At 52.4% G+C, this 12999-nt stretch overlaps 1 long non-coding RNA gene across 1 annotated transcript in view; it reads left to right on the top strand.

The window, feature by feature from the left end:
• The window catches only part of LOC132222521 (uncharacterized), a 166722-nt gene that overhangs the window by 68420 nt on the left and 85303 nt on the right, over positions 1–12999 (top strand). The gene's annotated exons all lie outside the window — the stretch shown is intronic.

The raw sequence follows: 12999 nt of genomic DNA, 5'->3' as shown, positions 1-12999 counted from the left end.
ATGAAGACAGAACTCAGAACTTAGAACAGAATCAAGAAGACAGAACCTACACGGAGCCTAGAGACAGAACTTTGCTGGAGAGAGCATGCCGGAGGATCCTGGAGAGGGACTGGCCTCGGAGCCTAGAGACAGAGCCTAGCGGGAGAACATGGCAAGGGATCCTGGACTGAACCTGACTACAGAGATTGGCAGGAGAACCTGACTGGAACCTGGACACTGAACCTGACTGGAGAGCCTGGACAGAACCTGGCTGGAGAACCTAGCGAGGGAACATGGCTACAGAACCTAGCTGGAGATCTGAAGCAGAACCTCTCTGGAGATCCAGACCAGAACTTGGCTGGAGATCCGGGCTAGAGATCCTGGCTAGGTTGCTGATCAACTGAACCCTGTCTCCGTGTCCTCCCTTCTTCGCCGACTCCGTCCGCACCTTTGGGGACCCCTGGACTTGCTGGGGTTGGACCCCAGCAGCTTTGGAGATAAGAAACGCCCTAACCTTTGTAATAGAGATTGATAGGATTGAATCAACTGGTATAAATACAGATGTAACAAGACAGCGAGACAGAACTAAGAAGAGAGAACCTACAGACAGAACCTACACAGAACCTACAGACAGAAGAACTTTGCTGGAGAGAACATGGCAAGGGATCCTGGACTGAACCTGACTGCAGAGGTTGGCAAGAGAGCCTGACTAGAACCTGGTGACTGAACCTGACTGGAGAACCTGAGCAGAACCTCTCTGGAGATCGAGACCAGAACTTGGCTGGAGATCCTGGCTAGGCTGCTGATCAACTGAACCCTGTCTCCGTGTCCTTCCTTCTTCGCCTACTCCGTCTACACCTTTGGGGACCCCTGGACCTGCTGGGGTTGGACCCCAACATATGGTGCCCGAACAGGGACCCCTAGGTAAGCGCCCCGCACTCGGGACGGATAGGACTCCACCATAGGAAAAGGGTGGATAGTCTTTGCCGACTCCGTCCACACCTTTGGGAACACCTGGAACAGGATTCCCCTAGGTAAGCCCCCCCCCCCCCATTGAGAACCCCCACATCGGGACGGATAGGACTCCACCAGGGTGCTACAGACCCCCCTATAGAGGATAAGTAGGGTAAGAAGGTGGATAGTACAGAACTTAGATTGAGAAGATGTGCCATACTGAGTCCAAAGAAAGAAGACTCTGTATTGATCCTTAGATTGAGAAGATGTGCCATACTGAGTCCAAAGAAAGAAGACTCTGTATTGATCTTTAGATTAAGAAGATGTGCCATACTGAGTCTAAAGAAAAAAGACTCCGTATTGATCTTTTAACACATATGCTTGCTAGCAGAGGAGTTAAGGTTACTCCCAGTCAGATGGAACATTTTATACAAGAAGTATGTCCATGCTTTTCTGAGGAAGGAAAGGTAAATGTAATGGCATGGGAGAAGGTAGGCCCAAGGAGCCTTATCCTTAACCCCACTGCAGCCTTTCCACCCCGGGAAAGTGCAGGATTGGCGAGCTCTCCCTGGGATGATAGATCAGGACTCAGGTAATAGCAGAAAGCGCCAATCCTACTCTTAAAATGGATACAAGAGAGCAGTTCAGGTTTTTCTTTTTAATGCCTGCTTTTAAAAAATAAAAAAGGGAGAATTTGCCGGGAGCCAGTCCATCCTTGCTGTTTCAAGGGACCTGGCATATATGGCATACGGTTCTTAATATGTTTGCTCACCTTCTTGGCGCTGTGTTTTAACCAAGGTCACCTCTCCGAGAAAGGTTGAATCCCCAGGTAGGGATTTCCCCCCTGAAGTTAGGGAGGGAATAAAACCCCTCAACTAAGTGCCAGGCGGGTAGTTAATCAATTTAACTACAAACAATCATGCTTAAGCTACATAATCTTTACTCCCTGGAATGGAGATAAGAAACGCCCTAACCTTTGTAATAGAGATTGACAGGATTAGAATCAACTGGTATAAATACAGTTGTAACAAGACAGAAACACACAGAACTCAGAACACAGGGCTTGGAAGACAGGACCAAGAGAGACAGAGCTTAGGCACAGAACCTACACAGAACGTTTTATACAAGACTGGAGATCCTAAGCAGAACCTCTCTGGAGATCCAGACCAGAACTTGGCTGGAGATCCTGGCTAGAGATCCTGGCTAGGCTGCTGATCAACTGAACACTGTCTCCGTGTCCTTCCTTCTTCGCCAACTCCGTCTACGCCTTTGGGAACCCCTGGACCTGCTGGGGTTGGACCCCGGCACCACCCCAACAAATGCGCACCGGAGTCACGGCGTTCAGCCCTGGGTTTGCATGCGGGGGGTGGGGGGGGGGAGGTTGCATAGACACGGCAACTAGACAAATGCCTCAGCACAAAACATAGGGGAATTTTCCGGGAGCTAGGTCTGCCTCCCATATGACGAGGCCAAGCGATGAGGGGAGATTGTTATTGTTGCCAATTCAGCTGAGGGGAGGAGTCTGTGAACACTGCTGCCTGGCTCCTCCGCCTTCTCCTTAAAGATACCTGAATAAAAGAACTAATTAAAATAAGGCTTGTTGTCTACCTTCATTTGTCCCTGGGTGTGGACAGCAAATGACACTAGTCAGATTGACATAAACTATTTAACCTTTGTTTAGGGAGGCAAATGCGAAGCGTTTACTCCCAAGTGTCATTGCTTTAGGGAAGATAGGATTTCTGCTCAGTTTCCCTATTCTACTTGTTCCAGCTTGCTGGTCTATCATGCACTCAACTCTCTTTCAACATTTCTCTTTTCCTTCTCATCACCTACAAAACCTTTACAAATTTCACACTTTCAAATTAGCCTTCAAATCTTCTTTCTATGTCCTTCAAAAATGCATAACCATGCCTCAGACCTTCCATTAAGTATTTCTCTTTACCTTCCTCCACCACACCAAAGCTGTACATTCCAGTTAGTTAGAACTCTTAGCCTTAATTATTTGGGGGACATGCAAATAATTAACATTCCTCAGATTAGCAATACATTCATATTTTTTAAGAGAAATTTCACTAGCTAAATAATTTTAAACAACAAAGACACATATTTAAACAATAAAGACAGATAACATTCCCCATTAAAAACTTTGAATCACCACAGCAAGCAGTATCAGTTTGTGAGTATACAGGCCTTGTTGACGTCATCTTGGGGTAGCTGTCTGCCTTCGTGGTCAGCAACTTCTCATCCTTGAAAGACCTCTGCTGTTTCTCGTCCTTGAAAAGTCTTTGATCTCCGCTGGTGAGGTCCTCTCCAATGAGATTGGAGAGAGTCTTTTATTTGGTGTCTTTTCTAACACACCTAATCTCCTGGTTGTAAGCCATGATCTTTGAGATCTTCGTCTCCCCGGAGCGCACTGTGAAATGAATCTGTTACCAATTTGTTAGTTCCTACAATGTAGAATGTCTGCTCTTTACTTTTCCTTATATTTGGGAAACAAAAGATTTAAAAGTCAACAATATTTTAAACAGTCATAAGAATAATTATCCTCAATTCATTTAGTCCCATAGTTATTTTTGTTTATCCTGATTATTTGCCAGTAGGTTTTGAATTCAGTTATTCCTTGAAGTTTTATAAATCTTCATCCAGTTCAAAACTATGACCTGCTTACAAGCCTGCAATTTAGATTAAGTCAGAGTCCTTTGGATTTTTTTTTCCCCAACATATAATATACCTACAAATGCATCAGAATAAAGCTGTCCACAAATGACAAAATTTAAAAGTGGCATGGTTAGAGATTTTATAAAAAACTTTGCTTTTCTATAAAATATAACATTACAAGACAACAATTTTTTGGTAAGTAATAATCCCTGTAAAATGACATGGAGAATATAAAATTTGTATACCTTTACACTCCATTATAATTAATAAATAATATGTAGGATTTTAAAATGAGGCACATGGCTTATTGCAAGCAGCGTATTCAGCATTGAAAATAATTCATAAACTCCCAGTCTGTAACAACCCAGTGGCCCGTCCCTTGCTCCTGACTGGAGCTCAGGCGCATGGTCTCTCCCGATTGGCTATTTCAAAGGGATGGGTTGGCCTTTGCCATTTCAAGATGGCGGCCCCCAGGGGAGCTGCAAGCCATGTGGCCATCAAGGCGGCTGCCAAGTCACGCAGCCCAAAGTGGTGGCTGTCTACACTGTTCTTTGCAATTAAATTTAAACTGGTTTTTCTATTAAGAATTTCAGTTGAGATCACAGACTTAATCCTCTCCTTTTTTAAAAAACCAGACCTATAAGCAGCATATTTTGAATTCCTAATTATTTCAGATTGACAAGAAATATTCAAATATTCAAGAACCTACAACCAAGATTGCTTTATCCAGCAAAGCTACCATTCAGAATTGAAGGTCAGATAAAGAGTTTCACAGATAAGGAAAACCTAAAGGAGTTCATCACCACCAAATCAGTATTATATGAATGCTGAAAGGTATCCTTTAAGAAGAGGAAGAAGAAGAAAAAGGCAAAGATACAAATTAGAAACAACAACTATGCATCTATCAACAAGTAAATCTAAGAATCCAGTGAATAAATAATCTGATGAACAGAATGAACTGGTGATTATAATAGAATCAGGGACATAGAAAGGGAATGGACTGACTATTCTTGGGAGGGAAAGGGGTGTGGGAGATGCGGGAAGAGACTGGACAAACATCGTGCACCTATGGATGAGGACAGTGGGTGGGGAGTGAGGGCAGAGGGTGGGGTGGGAACTGGGAGGCGGGAGTTATGGGGGGGGAAGAGGAACAAATGTAATAATCTGAACAATAAAGATTTAACTAAAAAAAAAAAGACAATCAAATTTACCTTTTACAAAACAAATTCAACATCTCCAAAGCGAATTCACCTGTTCCACCTCTGATCCTGATCGCGTCCCATCACCCTAAAATCCTAACGCCACCCGTGCCCTAGCCCCATCCCCAGGCTTTACCTATGACCCTTGACCGAGCTCAAATTTATATTTTAATAGTGAATAGCATCCGTAGCTGGTGTGGATCACTGTTTAAACCATTGGCTTTCCGGACATAAACTCCGCACTCTCTAGTTAAAAAACGGCACAAACACACATATTAGGCAGGGAGGGTGAGTCACCTTAAAGGGCACCTCAATGCAGCAGTCTCCGGGGCCTCCCTTCGCAGGGCTGGGGCGGGAAAAGGTGCAGAAAAAAGAGCCATGACTTCAGTACATCCAGGGCGGGAATCATTGCCGCCCTGGCCAGGCTCTCTGATTTTGCTGTTGTTGTTGTTTTCAGGGTGGAATCTGGGGTGGGCTTCAAAGTGCTTTTGCTGGAATATCAGCACCATGGACAGAGGCACAAGGTGTAATTCCTTGCATGAACACAGGAGGGCAGGAGAGGATCACTATTGAGCAGGAATTGGCAGACTGGGCATGAAAGCCAGGACCCTTTGGGGTACAGGCACTGTTCTAACCACTGAGAAAAAGCTGCCAGGCCGAATTCTGGCGCCAGGAGGAGCACCGCACGCAGGGCGCATGGTCAGTGTGCTTGTGTCTGGCCACTGCCACCCCCAGGGCAGCTCTTGTTCCCACAACATCACCATCAGCTCAGGGCAGATGGCGGGGATGTCCCCCGTGACCCTGCGTGTAACACAAGACACGAGGGACAGTATCTGTGACGCTTGGGTCCCCGCACCCGTGCTGTGCGATGCTGGTTGGAGACCGACAGCCACAGCGACAGGCAGTGCTCAGGGTGCAGCTAGGTGAGTAAACACAAGGCGTCCAGAGCATGAAACCTTAATGTAATTGAACAGAACATGTGGCAAACATAGCGGATTACAGCCTTGGACTGAAAGGCACCCACCACCCTGCTGGGACACCCCACGCCACTTGGAGAGGCACCACAGGCACAGAATTGACAGCACGCTTCCACGTCCCACTCACCATGTTAGCTGGTGGGAATCTGGCCTGGCGCAGGTCGGGCAGGAGGGTGGCCGGCAGGGGAACAGTCTCCTGCCCACAACTGCTCAGGGGTGGCCCTGACGTCTGCCGTGGCCTGAGTGGAACACACCCCTTCGACTTGGGATCCATAAACATTTCTCAAACGCTTCCTCCAACATCGGGAGCTGCCAAACAACTGCATAAACACGGCGTGGACCAGGGACGCACACACTTCCCAGCACAGCCCCCAGGGAACACGGGAACCTCTTTTCATCAGGATGAGGTTCTGTAACTTGCACTGAACGGTCGAATGTCCACACCTGTCTTCCCTGGGATGCTGGCCTGGCTCCCGGGGGCAGCTCAGCCCCTGTTGTCCCCCGAAAGCTCAAGGATCAACCTGGTCACCCAGAAGTCATCGCTGGAGGCCTGGCAGTCATCTGAATTGGGACTTCCCCTCCCTCTCGCGTCCCCCTATAATTCTGCCCTCATTGGCACCTGGCCTTCAGCGCCAGATTAGTGAGACCCAATCTCTGGGGATGCGGTCCTGGGGGTCACTCTCAGAAATTCCCTCTAGCAGAGGACCCCCCTCCCCGGTCACATCCCTCTGTCCCTCCTGTGTGCAGCCTCCTGGACCCTTGTCCCGGCCCCACGGCCGCTCCACAGCACCTAGGCTGCCAAGGCCCTTTAAAACTTCACTCTGGAAATAAAACCAGGACCTCCATGCGGCTCTGAGACTCTGACAGCCTTTATCTGGGAAGAAGAAAATGCCAGAAAGAGGCTGCTGGGAGCCAGGGCAATCTCAGGGAAGAGGCCTAAAAACCGTCCACAGCACAGATGTCCTGTCCACTCTCGTGTTCCCTGTTCTGTCTGGGAGAAACCCCACCCTCTTCCCTTTGGGAGACGCAGGCTACGGGACTATTGTGGTTTCCAGAAACCTGTAATCAAAAGGCTTCATCGGCACAACTAGGCCAACGCTATGAACCAGGGCTCTGCAGGCTTACCTCTGGGGCAGGACCAACTCCGGGGCCTGGTGGGGTCTGTGTCACCAGGAAGCAGCCTGCCTGGCTGACACTGGTGCCCAGACCCTCCTCCAGGAATGTGCTCTGGGGGTGGCTGCCCGGCAGGTTAGGGAGCCCTGCATGAAGGAAAGGCCACAGCTCACTGCAGGGAGGAAGGGCCAAGCTCACACACAGCACAACCAAGACCTGCAGGACAGTAGTGTCCAGCTGACTGGCCACAGCCCGCAGCCTCCCTCCCTGAAGGAGGACTGGCCACAACTGTTCATCTCAGCGGTGCCTTCGGGCTTCCAGAGGACACAACAAAGGCCAATTCTCCCTGTCTGACTGTCCCCCCACCCAAGACTCAGCCTCTGAATCTGCCCACCCACTGCCATGGGAGGTCGGGACATTGTCACTTCACCTTTGGCTTCACTGAGGTCCAAGGTGCCACAACCTTACCTTTCTCCACTTACATTGTTTCACAGACTATTTCCCTCTCTCTCTCCTCCTCCCCCCTCTCTCTCTATATCTATACATTTCCAATTAATCTGAGAGAGGAAGGGAGAGGGAGAGAAACACCAGTGATGAAAGAATCATTGGCAAGCAGCATCCTGCACCCACCACACTGGGGATCAAGTCCGAAAACCAGGCATGTGCCCTGACCGGGAATCCTACCGTGACCTCCTAGTTCATAGGTGGATGCTCAAACACAGAGCCCGGCCGGACCGGCAGAAAATTGGTCACGATTAAAGACAAGCCCCTGTGGCCCTGGCTAGTGAGGCTCAGTGGACAGAGTGTCAGACTGTGGACTGAAAGGTCCAGGGTTAGATTCCGGTCAAGGGCACATGCCCAGGTTGCGGTCTCAGAAGCTCGGCCCTGTGCTGTAGCAGCAGGTGCTGGCAGGCAGGCAAGTGCACAGAGTGGGGAGTGCAGGACTGGCAGCTGCTTCGTTTCCTTTTTGCTCTTTCCTCGCATCTTATTTTGTTTCACGTGCACGTTTCATTTTGACAAATGAAACAAATAAGAACTATAACCTGGGATGTTTGTCGCAAGAGCCTCTTTGAGGCTCACTGGTTCTGGGTCTAATCAAGCAGAGGGTTCAGGTGGAAGATCTGGCCCTTCCCATACCTCCCTGCTCCCCAGAGATGCCCGTAGCTGCAGCCTCTGGTGCAGAAACTCGTGGTCCCAGTGGAGTGGACTCACCTGAGGAGCTGGGCTCGGCGACAGTGGAAATGGGCACCGACATAGAAACGTCCGAAGGAGGCATCCAGAAGTGCGGCCCGTGACTGTGCACCAGCTGTCCTGGCTGAACAGAAGCGTCCCTGGAGGACGCCGGTGTGAGGGACACCAGCCAGGGCTCGGGCGCAGCTGAAGGGTCCAGCAAGTCGCTGCGGGCAGCCAGCCCAGTGAAGCCAGGGTCAGGGTAGACGGTGGGGACAGTGGATAGGTCCTGACCAGGCCCCTCCGGATACATCTCGCCGCCCTGCACAGAGCTGGGAAGCCCCACGAACACTGTCCCTTGGTGGACGGAGGCTCGCTCCGGCCAGGACAGTCACTGATGGCATGGGGCCCACCATTCCCCAATCCTGCTGCCTTCACTGCTCTCCTGTGCCTGCAAACGCTCTACAGACACTTAGAAGAAAGTATGATAACTAGAAACCCAAGATACACTCGCAGTTCCTTCAAAGGCCTCAGGGCAGCACTCTCCACGCACTGAGAGCTGGACGTGGCTAGGGAGGGCCTAGCAGGCGACTGAATAGACGATGGTTGGTCTCAAAGGAACATGAGGCAGCAGTGGATAATCATGAGAGAATAAATAATCCACAAATGCTCACCGTGTCTCAGATGGTGCTCCCGGGCCTCTGTCAACAACCCTCACCCCAGGAACCGTGGCAACAACCACAGGCAGGTCCTGCAAGTCCCCACTTCACAGGTGAAAAAAGCGAGGCAGGGAGGTCACAGCACCCGCCTAGAGACACACAGCCGGTGCTGTCACCGGACATCAGGTGCCAGGCCAGGCACTACCGTGTACAGCAGGAACCCGGCAGTGCTGGCCCTGATCAACCCAATGAAACAAACCACACCAATCACCAGAAGCAACCAAACCACAACAGCTGGGTGTGCCTGCAGGCGATAGGTTTGCGTATTTTTCTTTCTGCGTCTGTTTCCCCTTCTCCATCACGCGCAGGACGGCAGGCTGTGAGTCAGTCACGGGGAACACGTGCAGGGTCCCTGACCGGGGCTCCCGGCAAGGGCGCCCGCACTCCTGTGGCCACAGCCCTCCCAGACCTGGTCCCAGCGGGCCCAGCACGCCCATGCCCATTCCCCCTGGTATCCTGCTGACGGTGGGGAAGCTGAACAAGGAGAACAGACCGTGGGATGACAGTACCTGGGAGTCAGTGATTCGGGCATTGTCCCGTCTCCACAAACGTCCAAGGCCAGGACCGGAGGCTGCCAAAACCCTGGAGTGGTCACCGGGGTTCGAGCCGGCCCACTCTCCTCATCTCCTGTAGAAAGCCAGTTGGACGGGAGGGAGGCTGGATGGACCTTAAGTTCCAGCCTCCTTCCCAGCAGCCACAGGAGCCCTGCTGTGGGGAAAGGTGTGACCACCGAGTCCTTCCAATAGTCTGTGTCCCGTGATGCACCTTTACTCTGAGCAACAATCCCTAACTAGACACCCTGCTCCCCAAACCTACGCACTTGGCCCGGGCCAAGTGGCCTCCACACACGAAGGCAGCCGCAGCCCCATCTGACCCTCAGCCTCACTGTTCTTGCTCCTCAGGGTGAGTGTGCAGGTCAGGATTAGGGTTAGGCCTGGCCCTGGACACGGTGCGGTGACCGGGCAGCTGAGGTCAGCTCCCAGCATGGGGACCTTTGGGCCACTCACCTGCCCACTGAGGTGGGTGCCCACCCACGAAGCCGGGCTGGTGGTGGCCTGAGGGTTGCGCCTCCAAACGCTGGAGCCTCTGCTTTTGGAGATGGCGGTAATTGGCAAACCAGGTGTTGACCTGCGCCACGGTGAGGCTGGTCTCTGCAGCCAGGGCCTCCTGCGGAGACATGGGATCTGAGCCCAGCAGGAGGTTGCACGGGGGAGGGGGGTCATGAAGGTCACCAGAGGCCAGACTGCTGCGCAGCAGGCGGGGGCACCGAGGGCTGCCTGGCCTGATTCTCGGGCTCTCACCCGCTGGGCCTTGTTGGGCCTGCTGCTCACACCGGAGGCGAAGTTCTGCAACATCTGGCCAACCTCCCAGGGGAATCTGAGGCTCCTCAGTCCATCAGGGCAGAGGGAGGGGGGTGGCGGGTTCCTGGGGAGCACAGACAGGGGGTGTCACAGCCTGCCTTCTCCTGGCACCGCTCCTGTTAAACCTCCTGTGCCCAGAACACGGTGCCCTGCACGCCCTCTGCTCACAGGCCACTCCTCCCACTTCCTATGCTGCCAGGTCCCAGGGGCCCGTCTCCTGAGGGGTGAGGGCTCCCCGGCCCCACTTGCAGGTTGCACCAGGGCTTCCAGGACATGCAGCGAGATGCCAGGCCTGACAAATGCCAAGAACTGGGGAAGCTACATGGTGAGGATGCTGAGATTGGTTATGCTTGATCGTTGTCAAAATCTGAGTTATTTCAAAAGAAAACAGTGGCATCTAAACAAATAGCACCCGTGTATACAAAACTTAAAGTCCAAACACCAACTGAACAAATACCCTGGATGTCAAAAAGGCATCCCACTCACCCAAATCCCAAGTGGAGCTTGTCCCCAGCCCTCCCCACATCCCCCCAGCCCCCGTCCTACACACATGGTGAGGAGCCACCACATTCCAGCCGCTAGGCCAAGAGCACTGAGTCCAGCTGGAATCTTTCTTTTGCTCCTCAAAGACATACAAGCCATTGGCAAATCCTCCAAATTCTATTTTCAAAAAAATGTATTTTTATTGATTTCAGAGAGGAAGGGAGAGGGAGAGGGAAACATCAATGATGAAAGAGAATCATGGATCGGCTGCCTCCTGCACACCCTCCACGGGGGATTGAATCCGAAACCTGGGCATGTGCCCTTGCCGGGAATCGAACCTGGGACCCTTCAGTCAGCAGGCCGGCGCTCTATCCACCGAGCCAACGCAGCTAGGGAGGGCCAAACGCTATCTTAACACAACCCTTTCTTCAGCCACTGCCAGAGACTCAGAACCTCCGGCTCCTGCTCCTGCACTGGCCTCTGCTGTGACTCCCCTGCCCCCTCCTTGTGCCCCTGGGGACCGCCATCCACTTGCTCGGGTCTCTCCTCCAAGGACTGGACGGGCCCGCACTCAGCCCTCCCCACAGCAAGAACAATGGGTCCCAGCCCCCTTCGGAGAACCTTCTGTCTCCCCTTCCTCACTCTGAATCATGGGATGTACAGTGTTGCCCTGACTACTGTCTATCCTCTACCCAAGGTCAGCTCTGGAGAACAAAGCCCAGTTTCTGGCCTCAGCACCTCCAATAGCACCACAACGAGAGCCTCTTCACAGACACTGCTGGTCCCAAACCATTTCCCGTGCTGAGCTGCACTCTGGCCGCTCCCAGCACCTACAGGGAGGGACACCCTGCAGCCTGGAAGACACCGAGGTTGAGTGAATGTCGGGTCTGAGGACATAGCTCACTCTCTGCAGCAGCATGAAAACATTCTCTCTGGTCAGAAAGGAATGGGTCTCTTCTGGACACGAAACAGGACCTGGAGCTGAGGAGTCCTGCACCTGGGCTGTCGGGAGCTCAGGGAGACCTGGGGGCCTGCAGACCAGCGGGGACACCCATGACCAGGATCAAAGCTGTCCCGTCTCTGTGTCTGGCCTGGAACCTGGCTTTGCCTCCGTCTCCTCCACCCAGTGCTCATCCAGGAACCGGCCGCCCCTCCCTCTGCACAAATACAGCTCAGCCACGTACCTCCTCCTGCAGCGGTACTTCTGGTCCGTGGTCAGCGTCGTCACGCCCAGCCTCTTCTTCTCCAAATGGTAGTGAATGTCATTCCAGAGCTGCACCAGCTCCTCACTGCCTCCTGGCACCCAGCATCCCTGCGGAGAAGAGCCTGCTGAGACCTGGCCACCTCACCCACCTGAGCACGGCCATCGCCCAGACCTGACCCCTGGGAAGAGCTGCTCACTGATGTGCCAAGCAGCAGGGCATGGCCAGATGGACAGCACTCCAGTCCACCCCAGGTGCACGCGGTGTCCTGGAGGCCCAGCCTGGCCAGCCATTCACACCAGCACGTCAACCCTTCCACAAAGCACACAGGTGGGGACAGCCGTCAGTCACTCCTCAGAGGTGAGGAGCCTGAGGAAAGGGCAGGTAGGCGACTGGCTGGCGGCCACACAGGAGGCAGAGCTGTTGTCATTGACGGCCACATTGTCTTTTTAAGGCTCCAAAGCTCGACCCCTGTCTTGTGTGAAAAGCTTTTTCTCCCACCAGCAGGGAAGTGGAGTGAAGCCCAGGGTGACATGTTCCAATGGCCACACTTTGAAGATGGCCAGGACGTCTGGCCCTGGCATCCCCTAGGCCAGTGATGGCGGACCTTCTGAGCTCGGCGTGTCAGCATTTTGAAAACCCCTAACTTAACTCTGGTGCCGTGTCACATGTAGACATTTTTTTATATTTGCAACCACAGTAAAACAAAGACTTAAATTGCTTATATTTATTTTATATATTTCAATGCCATTTAACAAAGAAAAATCAACCAAAAAAATGACTTCGCGTGTCGTAGGTTCGGGATCACTGCCCGAGACACCAGTCGGTGTGCGTTTCTCGCCTTTAACTCCACGTTCCCAACGCCATCTTGGCGAGGGAGGTGCAGATCATCAGAAAGAGCCCACGTGGCTGGGCTGGGACTTGCAGTCTCCGCCAGGATCAGCCATCAGCCTCAGGCACAACAGTCAGGAAGCCACAGACCCTCCCTGCCTGCAGGACCAGCCTGGGCCTGAAACATGTGGTGGCTACAGCATTAGCTCTCGGGTCTCAGCCACACAGCACCTCTTCAGAGCATGTCTAAGGCATCCTGACGGAATCTGATCCCTCCCCTGGGAGTCTGTCCGCACTGGTGTCACCCTGCATTTCATCGCTGATGCCTTCACGGCAGTTATCACAGCTCTGTG

This window comes from Myotis daubentonii, chromosome 20 (genome assembly GCF_963259705.1).
Source record: "Myotis daubentonii chromosome 20, mMyoDau2.1, whole genome shotgun sequence".
Lineage (NCBI taxonomy): Eukaryota > Metazoa > Chordata > Mammalia > Chiroptera > Vespertilionidae > Myotis > Myotis daubentonii.
This window is presented reverse-complemented; position numbering and strand designations above follow the sequence as displayed.